The sequence below is a fragment of the Hyperolius riggenbachi genome, chromosome 5 (genome assembly GCF_040937935.1).
Source record: "Hyperolius riggenbachi isolate aHypRig1 chromosome 5, aHypRig1.pri, whole genome shotgun sequence".
Taxonomy (NCBI): Eukaryota; Metazoa; Chordata; class Amphibia; order Anura; family Hyperoliidae; genus Hyperolius; species Hyperolius riggenbachi.
In genome coordinates this window covers 171,691,581-171,706,793 of record NC_090650.1, presented here as the reverse complement: position 1 = coordinate 171,706,793, position 15,213 = coordinate 171,691,581, and the positions used below count along the sequence as shown (strand labels likewise).

The following is a 15,213-nucleotide window of genomic DNA, read 5'->3' as shown; positions in this document are numbered from 1 at the left end:
GCTGCTGGCAATGCCTTGGCTTCCACTAAGCAAAAGAGTAAAATGCAATATACTGTTTTTTTATGGGCACAAGGTTTAGCTGGCACTGAAAGTACTGAAAGCACAGTGGCTGCTGACAGTGCCTTCTCCACTAAGCAAAAGAGTAAAATGCAATATACTGTTTTTTTTTCATGGGCACAAGTTTTAACAGCTTGCATTGAAAGTACTGAAAGCACAGTGGGTGCTGACAGTGCCTTCTCCACTAAGCAAAAGAGTAAAATGCAATATACTGGTTTTTTTTATGGGCACACGTTTTAACAGCTGGCACTGAAAGTACTGAAAGCACAGTGGCTGCTGGCAGTGCCTTCTCCACTAAGCAAAAGAGTAAAATGCAATATACTGTTTTTTTTATGGGCACAAGTTTTAACAGCTGTCACTGAAAGTACTGAAAGCACAGTGGCTGCTGACAGTGCCTTCTCCACTAAGCAAAAGAGTAAAATGCAATATACAGGTTTTTTTTTCATGGGCACAAGTTTTAACAGCTGGCACTGAAAGTACTGAAAGCACAGTGGCTGCTGGCAGAGCCTTGGCTTCCACTAAGCAAAAGAGTAAAATGCAATATACTGTTTTTTTTCATGGGCACAAGTTGTAACAGCTGGCACTGAAAGTACTGAAAGCACAGTGGCTGCTGGCAGTGCCTTCTCCACTAAGCAAAAGAGTAAAATGCAATATACATTTTTTTTTTGGGCACATGTTTTAACAGCTGGCACTGAAAGTACTGAAAGCACAGTGGCTGCTGGCAGTGCCTTCTTCACTAAGCAAAAGAGTAAAATGCAATATACTGTTTTTTTATGGGCACAAGTTTTAACAGCTGGCACTGAAATTACTGAAAGTACAGTGGCTGCTGGCAGTGCCTTCTCCACTAAGCAAAAGAGTAAAATGCAATATACTGTTTTTTTTTTATGGGCACAAGTTTTAACAGCTGGCACTGAAATTACTGAAAGCACAGTGGCTGCTGGCAGTGCCTTCTCCACTAAGCAAAAGAGTAAAATGCAATATCCTGTTTTTTATGGGCGCAAGGTTTAGCTGGCACTGAAAGTACTGAAAGCACAAAGGCTGCTGGCAGTGCCTTCTCCACTAAGCAAAACAGTAAAATGCAATATACTGGTTTTTTTCATGGGCACAAGTTGTAACAGCTGGCACTGAAAGTACTGAAAGCACAGTGGCTGCTGGCAATGCCTTGGCTTCCACTAAGCAAAAGAGTAAAATGCAATATACTGTTTTTTTATGGGCACAAGGTTTAGCTGGCACTGAAAGTACTGAAAGCACAGTGGCTGCTGACAGTGCCTTCTCCACTAAGCAAAAGAGTAAAATGCAATATACTGTTTTTTTTTCATGGGCACAAGTTTTAACAGCTTGCATTGAAAGTACTGAAAGCACAGTGGCTGCTGGCAGTGCCTTGGCTTCCACTAAGCAAAAGAGTAAAATGCAATATACTGTTTTTTTATGGGCACAAGTTTTAGCAGCTGGCACTGAAAGTACTGAAAGCACAGTGGCTGCTGGCAGTGCCTTCTCCACTAAGCGAAAGAGTAACATGCAATATACTGGGTTTTTATGGGCACAAGGTTTAGATGGCACTGAAAGTACTGAAAGCACAGTGGCTGCTGGCAGTGCCTTCTCCACTAAGCAAAAGAGTAAAATGCAATATACAGTTTTTTTTATGGGCACAAGTTTTAACAGCTGGCACTGAAAGTGCTGAAAGCACAGTGGCTGCTGGCAGTGCCTTCTCCACTAAACAAAAGAGTAAAATGCAATATACTGTTTTTGTTATGGGCACAAGTTTTAATAGCTGGCACTGAAAGTACTGAAAGCACAGTGGGTGCTGGCAGTGCCTTCTCCACTAAGCAAAAGAGTAAAATGCAATATACTGGTTTTTTTTATGGGCACAAGTTTTAACAGCTGGCACTGAAAGTACTGAAAGCACAGTGGCTGCTGGCAGTGCCTTCTCCACTAAGCAAAAGAGTAAAATGCAATATACAGGTTTTTTTTTTCATGGGCACAAGTTTTAACAGCTGGCACTGAAAGTACTGAAAGCACAGTGGCTGCTGGCAGAGCCTAGGCTTCCACTAAGCAAAAGAGTAAAATGCAATATACTGTTTTTTTTCATGGGCACAAGTTGTAACAGCTGGCACTGAAAGTACTGAAAGCACAGTGACTGCTGGCAGTGCCTTCTCCACAAAGCGAAAGAGTAACATGCAATATACTGGGTTTTTTATGGGCACAAGGTTTAGATGGCACTGAAAGTACTGAAAGCACAGTGGCTGCTGGCAGTGCCTTCTCCACTAAGCAAAAGAGTAAAATGCAATATACAGTTTTTTTTATGGGCACAAGTTTTAACAGCTGGCACTGAAAGTGCTGAAAGCACAGTGGCTGCTGGCAGTGCCTTCTCCACTAAACAAAAGAGTAAAATGCAATATACTGTTTTTGTTATGGGCACAAGTTTTAATAGCTGGCACTGAAAGTACTGAAAGCACAGTGGGTGCTGGCAGTGCCTTCTCCACTAAGCAAAAGAGTAAAATGCAATATACTGGTTTTTTTTATGGGCACAAGTTTTAACAGCTGGCACTGAAAGTACTGAAAGCACAGTGGCTGCTGGCAGTGCCTTCTCCACTAAGCAAAAGAGTAAAATGCAATATACTGTTTTTTTTATGGGCACAAGTTTTAACAGCTGTCACTGAAAGTACTGAAAGCACAGTGGCTGCTGACAGTGCCTTCTCCACTAAGCAAAAGAGTAAAATGCAATATACAGGTTTTTTTTTCATGGGCACAAGTTTTAACAGCTGGCACTGAAAGTACTGAAAGCACAGTGGCTGCTGGCAGAGCCTTGGCTTCCACTAAGCAAAAGAGTAAAATGCAATATACTGTTTTTTTTCATGGGCACAAGTTGTAACAGCTGGCACTGAAAGTACTGAAAGCACAGTGGCTGCTGGCAGTGCCTTCTCCACTAAGCAAAAGAGTAAAATGCAATATACTGTTTTTTTATGGGCACAAGTTTTAACAGCTGTCACTGAAAGTACTGAAAGCACAGTGGCTGCTGACAGTGCCTTCTCCACTAAGCAAAAGAGTAAAATGCAATATACAGGTTTTTTTTCATGGGCACAAGTTTTAACAGCTGGCACTGAAAGTACTGAAAGCACAGTGGCTGCTGGCAGAGCCTTGGCTTCCACTAAGCAAAAGAGTAAAATGCAATATACTGTTTTTTTTCATGGGCACAAGTTGTAACAGCTGGCACTGAAAGTACTGAAAGCACAGTGGCTGCTGGCAGTGCCTTCTCCACTAAGCAAAAGAGTAAAATGCAATATACAGTTTTTTATGGGCACATGTTTTAACAGCTGGCACTGAAAGTACTGAAAGCACAGTGGCTGCTGGCAGTGCCTTCTTCACTAAGCAAAAGAGTAAAATGCAATATACTGTTTTTTTATGGGCACAAGTTTTAACAGCTGACACTGAAAGTACTGAAAGCACAGTGGCTGCTGGCAGTGCCTTCTCCACTAAGCAAAAGAGTAAAATGCAATATACTGTTTTTTTATGGGCACAAGTTTTAACAGCTGGCACTGAAATTACTGAAAGTACAGTGGCTGCTGGCAGTGCCTTCTCCACTAAGCAAAAGAGTAAAATGCAATATCCTGTTTTTTTAAGGGTGCAAGGTTTAGCTGGCACTGAAAGTACTGAAAGCACAGTGGCTGCTGGCAGTGCCTTCTCCACTAAGCAAAAGAGTAAAATGCAATATACTGTTTTTTTTTTCATGGGCACAAGTTGTAACAGCTGGCACTGAAAGTACTGAAAGCACAGTGGCTGCTGGCAATGCCTTGGCTTCCCCTTAGCAAAAGAGTAAAATGCAATATACTGTTTTTTATGGGCACAAGGTTTAGCTGGCACTGAAAGTACTGAAAGCACAGTGGCTGCTGACAGTGCCTTCTCCACTAAGCAAAACAGTAAAATGCAATATACTGGTTTTTTTTTTCATGGGCACAAGTTTTAACAGCTGGCACTGAAAGTACTGAAAGCACAGTGGCTGCTGGCAGTGCCTTGGCTTCCACTAAGCAAAAGAGTAAAATGCAATATACTGTTTTTTTATGGGCACAAGTTTTTAACAGCTGTCACTGAAAGTACTGAAAGCACAGTGGCTGCTGACAGGGCCTTCTCCACTAAGCAAAAGAGCAAAATGCAATATACAGGTTTTTTTTTCATGGGCACAAGTTTTAACAGCTGGCACTGAAAGTACTGAAAGCACAGTGGCTGCTGGCAGTGCCTTCTCCACTAAGCAAAAGTGTAAAATGCAATATACAATTTTTTTATGGGCACAAGTTTTAACAGCTGGCACTGAAAGTGCTGAAAGCACAGTGGCTGCTGGCAGTGCCTTCTCCACTAAACAAAAGAGTAAAATGCAATATACTGTTTTTGTTATGGGCACAAGTTTTAATAGCTGGCACTGAAAGTACTGAAAGCACAGTGGGTGCTGGCAGTGCCTTCTCCACTAAGCAAAAGAGTAAAATGCAATATACTGTTTTTTTTTCATGGGCACAATTTTTAACAGCTGGCACTGAAAGTACTGAAAGCACAGTGGCTGCTGGCAGTGCCTTGGCTTCCACTAAGCAAAAGAGTAAAATGCAATATACTGTTTTTTTATGGGCACAAGTTTTTAACAGCTGTCACTGAAAGTACTGAAAGCACAGTGGCTGCTGACAGTGCCTTCTCCACTAAGCAAAAGAGTAAAATGCAATATACAGGTTTTTTTTTCATGGGCACAAGTTTTAACAGCTGGCGCTGAAAGTACTGAAAGCACAGTGGCTGCTGGCAGTGCCTTGGCTTCCACTAAGCAAAAGAGTAAAATGCAATATACTGTTTTTTTATGGGCACAAGTTTTAACAGCTGGCACTGAAAGTACTGAAAGAACAGTGGCTGCTGGCAGTGCCTTCTCCACTAAGCAAATGAGTAAAATGCAATATCCTGTTTTTTTATGGGTGCAAGGTTTAGCTGGCACTGAAAGTACTGAAAGCACAGAGGCTGCTGGCAGTGCCTTCTCCACTAAGCAAAAGAGTAAAATGCAATATACTGTTTTTTTTTCATGGGCACAAGTTGTAACAGCTGGCACTGAAAGTACTGAAAGCACAGTGGCTGCTGGCAATGCCTTGGCTTCCACTAAGCAAAAGAGTAAAATGCAATATACTGTTTTTTTATGGGCACAAGGTTTAGCTGGCACTGAAAGTACTGAAAGCACAGTGGCTGCTGACAGTGCCTTCTCCACTAAGCAAAAGAGTAAAATGCAATATACTGTTTTTTTTTCATGGGCACAAGTTTTAACAGCTTGCACTGAAAGTACTGAAAGCACAGTGGCTGCTGGCAGTGCCTTGGCTTCCACTAAGCAAAAGAGTAAAATGCAATATACTGTTTTTTTATGGGCACAAGTTTTTAACAGCTGTCACTGAAAGTACTGAAAGCACAGTGGCTGCTGACAGTGCCTTCTCCACTAAGCAAAAGAGTAAAATGCAATATACAGGTTTTTTTTTTCATGGGCACAAGTTTTAACAGCTGGCACTGAAAGTACTGAAAGCACAGTGGCTGCTGGCAGAGCCTTGGCTTCCACTAAGCAAAAGAGTAAAATGCAATATACTGTTTTTTTTATGGGCACAAGATGTAACAGCTGGCACTGAAAGTACTGAAAGCACAGTGGCTGCTGGCAGTGCCTTCTCCACTAAGCAAAAGAGTAAAATGCAATATACTGTTTTTTTATGGGCACAAGTTTTAACAGCTGGCACTGAAAGTACTGAAAGCACAGTGGCTGCTGGCAGTGCCTTCTCCACTAAGCAAAAGAGTAAAATGCAATATACTGTTTTTTTTTTATGGGCACAAGTTTTAACAGCTGGCACTGAAATTACTGAAAGCACAGTGGCTGCTGGCAGTGCCTTCTCCACTAAGCAAAAGAGTAAAATGCAATATCCTGTTTTTTTATGGGCGCAAGGTTTAGCTGGCACTGAAAGTACTGAAAGCACAGAGGCTGCTGGCAGTGCCTTCTCCACTAAGCAAAACAGTAAAATGCAATATACTGTTTTTTTTTCATGGGCACAAGTTGTAACAGCTGGCACTGAAAGTACTGAAAGCACAGTGGCTGCTGGCAATGCCTTGGCTTCCACTAAGCAAAAGAGTAAAATGCAATATACTGTTTTTTTTTCATGGGCACAAGTTGTAACAGCTGGCACTGAAAGTACTGAAAGCACAGTGGCTGCTGGCAGTGCCTTCTCCACTAAGCAAAACAGTAAAATGCAATATACTGTTTTTTTTTCATGGGCACAAGTTTTAACAGCTGGCACTGAAAGTACTGAAAGCACAGTGGCTGCTGGCAGAGCCTTGGCTTCCACTAAGCAAAAGAGTAAAATGCAATATACTGTTTTTTTATGGGCACAAGTTTTAACAGCTGGCACTGAAATTACTGAAAGTACAGTGGCTGCTGGCAGTGCCTTCTCCACTAAGCAAAAGAGTAAAATGCAATATCCTGTTTTTTTATGGGTGCAAGGTTTAGCTGGCACTGAAAGTACTGAAAGCACAGTGGCTGCTGGCAGTGCCTTCTCCACTAAGCAAAAGAGTAAAATGCAATATACTGTTTTTTTTTTCATGGGCACAAGTTGTAACAGCTGGCACTGAAAGTACTGAAAGCACAGTGGCTGCTGGCAATGCCTTGGCTTCCACTAAGCAAAAGAGTAAAATGCAATATACTGTTTTTTTATGGGCACAAGGTTTAGCTGGCACTGAAAGTACTGAAAGCACAGTGGCTGCTGACAGTGCCTTCTCCACTAAGCAAAACAGTAAAATGCAATATACTGGGTTTTTTTTTCATGGGCACAAGTTTTAACAGCTGGCACTGAAAATACTGAAAGCACAGTGGCTGCTGGCAGTGCCTTGGCTTCCACTAAGCAAAAGAGTAAAATGCAATATACTGTTTTTTTATGGGCACAAGTTTTTAACAGCTGTCACTGAAAGTACTGAAAGCACAGTGGCTGCTGACAGGGCCTTCTCCACTAAGCAAAAGAGCAAAATGCAATATACAGGTTTTTTTTTCATGGGCACAAGTTTTAACAGCTGGCACTGAAAGTACTGAAAGCACAGTGGCTGCTGGCAGTGCCTTCTCCACTAAGCAAAAACGTAAAATGCAATATACAATTTTTTTATGGGCACAAGTTTTAACAGCTGGCACTGAAAGTACTGAAAGCACAGTGGCTGCTGGCAGTGCCTTCTCCACTAAGCAAAAGAGTAAAATGCAATATACTGTTTTTTTTTCATGGGCACAAGTTGTAACAGCTGGCACTGAAAGTACTGAAAGCACAGTGGCTGCTGGCAATGCCTTGGCTTCCACTAAGCAAAAGAGTAAAATGCAATATACTGTTTTTTTATGGGCACAAGGTTTAGCTGGCACTGAAAGTACTGAAAGCACAGTGGCTGCTGACAGTGCCTTCTCCACTAAGCAAAAGAATAAAATGCAATATACTGTTTTTTTTTCATGGGCACAATTTTTAACAGCTTGCACTGAAAGTACTGGAAGCACAGTGGGTGCTGGCAGTGGGCTGGCAGTGCCTGCTGGCAGTGAGGCAGGGGCCCTGTGGCTGCTGCCAGTGGTGTGGTAGGAGCTATGTGGCTGCTACTGGCAGTGGTGAGGCAGGGGCTCTGAGGCTGCTGCTAGGCCGCTGGCAGTGGTGAACCTGGCAGGGGCTCTGTGGCTTCTGCTGGGTCGCTGGCAGTGGTGAGGCTGGGGCACTGTGGCTGCTGCTGGCAGTGGTGGTGAGGCTGGGGCACTGTGGCTGGCCTAGTTGGCACCTAACCACCTTGTTTCTCTGTCCCTATTCTACTTCCTACCTACCCCAAGCTAACCCCAAATAGGAATGGCGGAGCGAGCCACGCTTCGGGTATTATACACCCGATCACGTGACCAGCCAGCTAGGCTGTGTGACCATAGCTGTGCAAAACAGCATTGTCACCGCTTATTGGCTGCCTGAAGACACCAATAAGGGAGGGGAGGAGATCGTGCTGTTCGGCCGAGCACCATGAGGTGCTCGGATGAGTTCGCGCAGAACCCGAACACCCCGATATTGGGAGAATAACGAATAGTGGCGAACACTGTTCGATCAACACTAGTTTGGTTGTCTACCTGTAATTTGAAATTGCAGGTTCCATTCAAGAAGTTTGGACCAAGATTTATCGGTCCTTATCCAGTGAAAAAAGGTATTAACCCCGTGGCTTTCGAACTTGTGTAACCTGATACTTTTAAAGTTCATACTGTTTTTCATGTTTCATGTCTGAAACCACATTTCCAGGGTTCCTTTTCTTATTGCCAGTCTTCTCCACCTCCGCCTGTTCTGGTGGATGGTTGTGAGGCATTTGAGGTTGAGACCATCTTAGACTCCAAAATTAGGTCTGGTCAAGTGTTTTATCCGGTTAAATGGAAAGGTTATGGGATAGAAGAGAACTCATGGGAACCTGCTACTGGTATTCATGCTCCCAGATTGATAAAGAACTTTCACTGTAAATTTCTTTCTAAGCCAGCACCTGGGGGCACCCAGAGGTTGCAAGTGGGGTAGAGGCAATGCTACAGTACCTGTTGTCCGCGGTTGCGTGCACGTGCATCTACATGCGTGCGCGATCGCATGCTATCTTTTATGCCATCTGGGAGGTTTTATGTGGGCTGTTACTGTATGCGCATGCGTACGGGTGTCCGCGTTAGCGTGCATAAGCGGACGTGCGGAATGGGTACTTCAAATTTTGTATTTAAGTGAGCTGCTGGTGGCATTCCGTGCTTTTCCTTCTGATCAGCTTGGTGCCAGTAGCCGCTGGGGCCTTTTCCTGACCTCTGATCAGGCATGCTCAAAATTTGATTCGGGTACATTCGAATTTGGGTCAGGAGGACATTCGGATGCGACCGCAAAATTCGGTTCGGATTTGAATTTGGTTCTGGTGTCGTTAACAAAATTCGGTAAAAATTCGTGTTCGGGGATTCGGATGCGGGTTTTTTTTTTTTTTTAAGGGAAATCACATTTAAATAGGTGTAATTAAAAAAAACAAGAAAAGTGACGTATGGCAGCAGGCAATGTATTCTGTGGAACCTGGCGGTGGGAAAACAGACAGCAGGAGGATAAATACAGCAGCAGGAGAAGGAGGAGTGACGTATAGCAGCAGGCAATGTATTGTGTGGACCCTGGCGTTGGGAACACAGACAGCAGGAGGATGAAAATCAGTGTGGCGTAATATGTTGGCGCTTTATAAATACAATAAATTCATAAATAAATTCATAAATTCTTAAATAAATAAATACAGCAGCAGCACGAGGAGGAGTGACATATGGCAGCAGGCAATATATTGTATGGACCCTGGCATTAGGAACACAGACAGCAGGAGGATGAAAATCAGCGTGGCGTAATATGTTGGAGCTTAATAAATACAATAAATTCATAAATTCATAAATAAATAAATACAGCAGCAGCAGCAGGAGGAGTGACATATAAACAGTAGGAAAAATGAACTGAATGGGCATTAGTAGTAGTAGTAGTAGTAGTAGTAGTAGTAGTAGTAGTAGTAGTAGTAGTAGTAGTAGTAGTAGTAGTAGTAGTAGTAGTAGTAGTAGTAGTAGTAGTACGCAGGTAACTAATAAATCCCTAGCGTACTACACAATAACTAAGTCGTGCGGCAGACAGTTAGTGACAATTTAAGTCGGTCACACACGGTCAGACGCAATCATTCAATAGGGTCGGGCAGATGACAGTCAAAGGTCACTCACAACGGATGCTGGCCTGTGATGTAACTATTATTTATTACACAGTACAGAAGCTAATAAAATCACACACTAACAGTAGAAAAAATTAACTGAATGGGTAGTAGTAGTAGTAGTAGTATGCAGCTACAGTGGTGTGAAAAACTATTTGCCCCCTTCCTGATTTCTTATTCTTTTGCATGTTTGTCACACTTAAATGTTTCTGCTCATCAAAAACCGTTAACCATTAGTTAAAGATAACATAATTGAACACAAAATGCAGTTTTAAATGATGGTTTTTATTATTTAGTGAGAAAAAAAATTCAAAACCTACATGGCCCTGTGTGAAAAAGAAATTGCCCCCTGAACCTAATAACTGGTTGGGCCACCCTTAGCAGCAATACCTGCAATCAAGCGTTTGCGATAACTTGCAACAAGTCTTTTACAGCGCTCTGGAGGAATTTTGGCCCACTCATCTTTGCAGAATTGTTGTAATTCAGCTTTATTTGAGGGTCTTCTAGCATGAACTGCCTTTTTAAGGTCATGCCACAACATCTCAATAGGATTCAGGTCAGGGCTTTGACTAGGCCACTCCAAAGTCTTCATTTTGTTATTCTTCAGCCATTCAGAGGTGGATTTGCTGGTGTCTTTTGGGTCATTGTCCTGCTGCAGCACCCAAGATCGCTTCAGCTTGAGTTGACGAACAGATGGCCGGACATTCTCCTTCAGGATTTTTTGGTAGACAGTAGAATTCATGGTTCCATCTATCACAGCAAGCCTTCCAGGTCCTGAAGCAGCAAAACAACCCCAGACCATCACACTACCACCACCATATTTTACTGTTGGTATGATGTTCTTTTGCTGAAATGCTGTGTTACTTCTACGACAGATTTAACAGGACACGCACCTTCCAAAAAGTTCAACTTTTGTCTCGGCGATCCACAAGGTATTTTCCCACAAGTCTTGGCAATCATTGAGATGTTTTTTTAGCAAAATTGAGACGAGCCTTAATGTTCTTTTTGCTTAAAAGTGGTTTGCGCCTTGGATATCTGCCATGTAGGCCGTTTTTGCCCAGTCTCTTTCTTATGGTGGAGTTGTGAACACTGACCTTAATTGAGGCAAGTGAGGCCTGCAGTTCTTTAGATGTTGTCCTGGGGTCTTTTGTGGCCTCTCAGATGAGTTTTCTCTGCGCTCTTGGGGTAATTTTGGTCGGCCAGCCACTCCTGGGAAGGTTCATCACTGTTCCATGTTTTTGCCATTTGTGGATAATGTCTCTCACTGTGGTTCACTGGAGTCCCAAAGCTTTAGAAATGGCTTTATAACCTTTACCAGACTGATAGATCTAAATTACAGTACTTTTGTTCTCATTTGTTCCTGAATTTCTTTGGATCTTGGCTTGATGTCTAGCCTTTGAGGTGCTTTTGGTCTACTTCTCTGTGTCAGATAGCTCCTATTTAAGTGATTTCTTGATTGAAACAGGTGTGTCAGTAATCAGGCCTGGGGGTGACTACAGAAATTGAACTCAGGTGTGATAAACCACAGTTAAGTTATTTTTTAACAAGGGGGGCAATCACTTTTTCACACAAGGCCATGTAAGTTTTGAGTTTTTTTTCCTCACTAACTAATAAAAACCATCATTTAAAACTGCATTTTAAGTTAAATTATGTTATCTTTGACTAATAGTTAACGGTTTTTGATGAGCAGAAACATGACAAACATGCAAAAGAATAAGAAATCAGGAAGGGGCAAATAGTTTTTCACACCACTGTAACTAATAAATCCCTAGCGTACTACACAATAACTAAGTCATGCGGCAGACAGTTAGTGACAATTTAAGACGGTCATACGCAATCAATCAATAGGGTCGGGCAGATGACTGTCACAGATCACAACAGATGTCTGCTGGCCTGTACACAGTCAGTAACTAACTAACACAGTACTGAAGCCAATAAAATCACACACTAACAGTAGAAAAAATTTACTGAACTGGGGGTAGTAGTAGTAGTAGAAGTACGCAGCTAACTAATAAATCCCTAGCGTACTACAATAACTAAGTCATGCGGCAGACAGTTAGTGACAATTTAAGTCGGTCACACACGGTCAGATGCAATCAATCAATAGGGTCGGGCAGATGACTGTCACAGATCACATCGGATGTTTGCTGGCCTGTACACAGTGAGTAACTAACTAACACAGTACAGAAGCTAATAAACTAACAGACTACAACAGTACTAAATAATTAACTAAACTAGTACTAGTACACAACTAACTAGAATCCCTAACCTACCTAAGCTAGTAGTAGGCTAAGGCTGCCCTTGGCTAGCAGGCCTAGCCTGCACACAGACTAAAGGTGGCCATACACTGGTCGATGTGCCATTAGATCGACCAGCTGACAGATCCCTATCTGATCGAATCTGATCAGAGAGGGATCGTATGGCTGCCTTTACTGCAAACAGATTGTGAATCGATTTCAGCCTGAAACCGATTCACCATCTGCTGAGCTGCTCCTGCCGCCTGTCCCCCCCCCCCCCGTATACATTACCTGATGCTGGCTCCGGGTCCTCATCTCCGCATTGCACGGCTCTGTTCCGGCTCCATTACGGCGCTTCCTGTGTTACTCCGTGACCAGGAAGTTCAAATAGAGCGCCCTCTATTTGAACTTCCTGGTCACTGCAGTGACACAGGAAGCGCCGGGATGGATGGAGCCGGAACAGAGCCGTGCAGTGCGGAGAAGACGCCCGGGAGCCAGCCTCAGGTAATGTATACTTGATCGGATCGGCCGCCGCTAGCGACGCGCACTTTACCCGCGGGCGATCGAGGGTAATTTCCCGCACGGCGCGATCGACGGACCGATCCGATTTCGGGAGGAAATCGGATCGGCGGCTGCGTTTACCGCGAACGATTGGCAGCAGATTCGATCCCAGAATCGAATCTGCTGTCGAAACGGCCGGGAATCGAGCCAGTGTATGGCCTGCTTAACACTAGAATAGCACAGTATACATTATACACTAGCTGACTACAAACAATCAAATTACTATCTATCTATCTATGTAAGAGTACAATAGAAGTGTTCAGGAGGTGTTTAGGAAGCAAAACGCTAGGTTTGACAATGAGAATGCACTTGCTCAGACGCAGCACAGCACTGGAGATACTCTCAGTACCAGCACAGTCACAAGTACGTGGCTCCGCAACATGGCCGCCGCCTTATATAGAGGAGGGGAGGGCCAGGCTCCCCTCCTCTGATTGGTTGCTAGGGTTGCCAGGTCCTCGGCTGGAGGACTCCTGACTGGCCCAATGATGTCATCCCCGAATCCCGAAGTCGAACCCCGAACCCACCGCGTCATCTGGACGAATTCAAGTGCGCAAATTCGGGAAAATTCGAATTTTGATTCGGCACGGGGTTTTAACATTCGGCTTCGGCAACCCTTAAAAAGCACCCGAATTTTTGGGTAAATTCGCATTTGGGGGACCCAGAGAGCACCCCTGCCTCTGATTGCCTGTTGCTGATTTTGCCTATTCCTGCCTTACGATACTTGCTGCCTGTCCCAACCTCAGCCTGTTTACCATTTATGATTATTTGCCACCTGCACTGACCTCTGCTTGTCTTCCATTCCTGCAGGTCTGCTGCCTGCCCTGACCTTGGCCTATACATGACTATGCTTCTGCCTGAACCTCTCAAGTGGACCATTGTTCTTTCTGTCTCCGGTGGGGCAATCCCAGGGTCAGCGACCTGGTGACCACTTGCAGCAAAGTAGTCTGTTGCCCAATAGGTGTAGTGGCCCATCATCCCTTGCGAAGCGCTCTGGTGAAGACAAAAGTGGTTACTTATATTCCACACCTTGGGAGAGCCCATGTCTACCACTGGTGGCAGGGTCATCGATGTCCCAAAATTCATAACAACTCTTTGGTGGTGCCTAACCCTAAGACCCCTAAATTATAATTCTCAAAACAAATGATAAAAAGTAAAATTGCATTTCAAAACTATAATTAACGTAATTATGATTCTCAAAACAAAACATAAGTTAAAATGATAATTTACAAAAATGATAATTGTGAAAAATAATTTTATAATGATATTTTTCATTTTAGTATTGTAAAAATGATAAATAATAGGCAAGGAACAGTTTATCGAATGCCCAATTCGTCCAGTTTTGCTCCAAATAGCCGATATTTAACAGTAGAGTCAATAGCAGCGCCTGATTTGTCCATTTTCCTGCTTCCATGATAACCTTTAACAAAAAAAAAACAAAAAAAAGTTCCTAGTTACAACAAGGCTAGGTTCACAGTGGGACGTTACAGGCGCACGTTAGTGCAGCCTGTAACGCAGCCCCACCGCACAGTAATGAAAAATCAGTGGGCTGTTCACAGCGCCCACGTTGCGTTACATTGTAACACAGCAAAGTGCTGCATGCTGTGCGTTCTAAGTGGCTAAGCCGCGTTAGACTGTTTGCACATGCTCAGTCATGTTGGGGAGGAGGGGAGAGCGGCCGGGCACATGGCTAATTAATATTCACTGCACTCAGTGACGTGCAGTGTTTACTTCCTGGAGCGGCCGCTCTGTGCGGCAATTGGCCGGGCGGGACCACGTGATGCCGCATGCTTCCAAGAGTACGCATCACGGCATCACGGACGCCAGAGTGAGCTGCACAACGCGGCTCACTTTGACGTCCACATCAGAGAGCACCAGACGTTGCGTTAGGGGCACGTTATGTGCCCTATAACGTCCCCTAAATGCAACGTCCCACTGTGAACCTAGCCTAATGGAAATCTTTAAAAAAAAAAAAAAAACTGAAGTTTTACTTGGTTTCACTTATGCAGAAGGCACTGAAAGAGTTAAGCCTCAGTGTTTACTGTGTACAGAGCTGCCTTGGCAGAAGTAATTTTCTTCAGCAACAATATTTTTTTTTGTTTTCATTGTGTGCTGTGCAAGAGTTTGTTTCCACTTTAATATTTAGATTTAGTTGGGGGATAGCAAAAAGAGCTCTGCCATTCTCACAAACATATCCTTTGGGTGGTTCTGCAAGTTTTCAGTGACCAATTTGGCAAATTCCATTTAAGTCAATGGGACAAATCTAAAGGTTTATAGCAAAGCCCCTATACATGTTAGAACCACCAATCTTGCTAGGTATATGGAGGAGAAAAGTGACAAGAAGGGGGAAATAAAAAAAAAGCAATAGACCATGTGGTTTTTCAGAAAATAAAAGATAAAGTGATAGTAGCCAAGTATAATTTTTGCATGATAGACAGCATAAAGAAGGCAGACTAAACCATAGGACATAGAGATGGCAAATGAGATTGAGAAACGTGGCACTACATATGAACTCAACTCACTAGCAACAGTCTCTGCTGTCAAACAGCAGGAGTAGTAATGCAAGGCATATTATTCTGGTCTATGTTCTCTTTAAAGAAAGTTGCTGTTTTCTCAAACACTACATATT

At 43.3% G+C, this 15,213-nt stretch overlaps 1 protein-coding gene across 1 annotated transcript in view; it reads left to right on the top strand.

Moving 5' to 3' along the window:
- Nucleotides 1-15,213, top strand: part of POU6F2 (POU class 6 homeobox 2) — a 1,008,259-nt gene that overhangs the window by 395,725 nt on the left and 597,321 nt on the right. The gene's annotated exons all lie outside the window — the stretch shown is intronic.